Source organism: Bison bison, unplaced genomic scaffold (genome assembly GCF_000754665.1).
Source record: "Bison bison bison isolate TAMUID 2011002044 unplaced genomic scaffold, Bison_UMD1.0 scf7180017864163, whole genome shotgun sequence".
NCBI lineage: Eukaryota > Metazoa > Chordata > Mammalia > Artiodactyla > Bovidae > Bison > Bison bison.
The window spans coordinates 3825448-3828661 of NW_011494735.1; positions in this window are offsets into that span (position 1 = coordinate 3825448).

Below are 3214 nucleotides of genomic sequence, written 5' to 3' on the forward strand. Positions count from 1 at the left end.
TATGTTAAGTGAAATAAGTCAGAGAAAGACTGATTTCACTTATATGCAGAATTAAAAAGAAACAATAACTGTAACAGGAAAGAAAACCAAGCTCGTATAGGGAGAACAGGTGGATGGTGGCCAGAAGTGGGGTAAGTGGGTGGGGAGTGGGAGAAATAGGTGAAGAAGGTCCCAATGTACCAGCTTCCAGTTATAATCCAAGTCATGGGGGTGTAATACACAGCACAGTGACTACAGTTAACAATACTCTGTTGCATGTTTAAAATCTGCTGAGAGTACATGTTTAACATCCTCATCCCAAGAAAAAAAAATTTTTTAACTAGCTTTGGCAATGTATCAGAGAAGGCAATGGCACCCCACTCCAGTACTCTTGCCCAGAAAATCCCATGGATGGAGGAGCCTGGTAGGCTGCAGTCCATGGGGTCGCTAAGAGTCAGACACGACTGAGCAACTTCACTTTCAATTTTCACTTTCCTGCATTGGAGAAGGAAATGGCAACCCATTCCAGTGTTCTTGCCTGGAGAATCCCAGGGATGGGGGAGCCTGGTGGGCTGGCGTCTATGGGGTCACACAGAGTCGGACATGACTGAAGTGACTTAGCATAGCATAGCATTGGCAATGCATGACTAATATAATGACCAAACCTGGTTTACCAAGAGAAACTGGGACCAACCTTTTGCCAAAACCTATCTGATTGTAGGTACCTGGACAGGGCAAAGCTCTCCAGTGGTAGAGGCTAAAATTGTCTGCAGCCTCTCTCTGCCCCTGATACAAGGCCCACTGGTGCATTCAGTCCTCTGGTTTATGAGTACTCATCACGGACTAACTACAATTGCTTTCTTAACCTGAAATTTTAAGAAAGTCTAATTGATCAACAGCCTTGCAACTGAGGTCTAACTAAAATCCAATTAGCCATGGTCAGGGCACAGGGTAACATATACATAGAACTATCCTTTCCAGGGCTAAGTGAGGCAGGACAGGGAGTCTCTTTGCAGGCTGGCCATTGCTCTCAACTGTGGAAGTAATTTGTGTAGCAAGAGAGAACTGTGTACCTGGATATATCTCTTCAGTCTATGAAATACTCTGAAGAGCTCTAAGATGAACAGTTATTAGTATTTGAAAAAACATGGGGTGCTTGTTAAAGTAGAAGATTCTCAGGGCTTAGTAGCAGCTTTGTGGTGGGGTACAGAAAAATCTTCCTTTTAAAAATCAGCACCTCCAGTAGTTCTGCAGGTGGTCCATAAAGAAATTGAGTAATTGCCTCACTTTTGTCTTGAAGTATGATCCAACAGATCTTAAACACCGTCTTTTCCCAACTATAAGCTACATAGCAACTTTTCCCCTAAGAACTACAGTGCCTCTGCTTGGCTCACCTTGCTTGCAAAACAACAGAAATTTGAAAAGCAAGCCAGGGGTGGAGGGTGGCACGAAGGTGACACAGGTGTGACACAAGGGACAGGAACACCATTCCCGGCCTCACCCACACCCTGCACGATAGCTCCCTGTCTTCCTTGAAGCACTTACCCTTCCCAAACACACAAACGCCCACAGAAAATTTATCTGGAACAAAGGCAATGAGGCTTGGGCTTTTCTGAAGGATGACAGTCAAGTTCCTGGATTTCTGATCCTACCATGTAAATTCTCAGACAAGCATGTTTCATTGTTGCTGTTGTTATGGTCACTAACTCATGTCTGACTCTTTCATGACCCTATGGCCTGTAGCCCACTAGGCTCCTCTGTCTGTGGAATTTCCAATTCAAGAACACTGGAGTGGGCTGTCATTTCCTTCTCCAAGGGATCTTCCCAACCCAGGAATCAAACCTGCATCTCCTGCATTGGCAGGCTAATTCTTTACCACTGAGCCAACAGGGAAGCCTCCATCTTTTATTAATCAGGCATTCAATGACATGCTCATTTTTACCTATAAGTCATGGACTTGAAACATTTTCCTTGGGAGATCACACATGCAAGAAAAAGATTTGAATTTAAGCTATCGCCTCAGAATTCACAGATTCTGACTTGTGGCAAGACACCTCAGGGTGCTACTCCAGAATGACTAGAAGTTTAGCAAATTTTCTCTCACTTGAAAATCAGAACGTCCTCTTGAGCAGAGTCTCCTAGAACTCCAGTTCAGAGAAAAGGAACGGCATAGGGTTTACTTAATCTCCTGTGTCCACACAGGGTGACTAAAACGAGGAGAGGGTGCACACACCAGGCAACAAGCAGACCTGTGGCCATTGAAGACAGAGGAGCATCCAAGGTAAGACTTGTTGCCTAGAAAGATCAAAACCAACTCTGCTAGATAAAGGAACTCTCTCCCAGACACAAAGCCAAAACCCAACTTCTTAGGACGTTTACAGAGTTCTGATGCTTTCTGTTTGTGTGCAAACTTTTAAAAATGCAATTCTCACCTTTCTCGGAAAGTAGAAGAGGAGCTTTCTAAGTTCAGCAGCCACCAAGTGAGTGACAAAGAACTTTGGAAACCATAACTAAGATCAGAAACTGTAACTAGTATAGGAAGGTCTGTCTTCTACCTGGTCATTCTAATCTTGTAGAATTAAAGAGAAAGATATGCCGAAAAACAAACCAAAATGATACCAAAACCCAAAAACTTCCTCAAATCCAACAAAAATCAAAAGCTAAAAACCCTGCAGATGGAATTAATACAGTTCACTTGACAGTTATTTATCCTGCCCACTCCTTTCCAGCATCATCTCCACCATCAACCCCCGGCCCCATATCTCCCCCAATCCTTATAAAAGCTGTTTTCTTAACTCAGCACTTAATTAAGCAAGTAATGATTCACTCCAGACAAGTGTATACTTTCAAGAGTTTGCATACTCAGTTTCCTGCGTTTCTTTGGAGAGGCTCATTCTTGCCTTTGCAAGTATTTGGTGGCTCCTGGGAACTGTGACTTCTCCCTGAAGCTAGTCTTTGCCTAGATCCAGGGAATTCCCCTACTAACAATAAGCACAATGAACACATTGTTTAATTATCTGCTCCATCATTTTCTTGCAGGAAACAGAACCTATATACGAAAACACAGGTAGGCCTCTCCTTCTATGTACCTTAGTATGACCCCTTAAATGGAATGCTGTTTGCCAACAAAGGTCCGTCTAGTCAAGGCTATGGTTTTTCCTGTGGTCATGTATGGATGTGAGAGTTGGACTGTGAAGGCTGAGCGCCAAAGAATTGATGCTTTTGAACTGTGGTG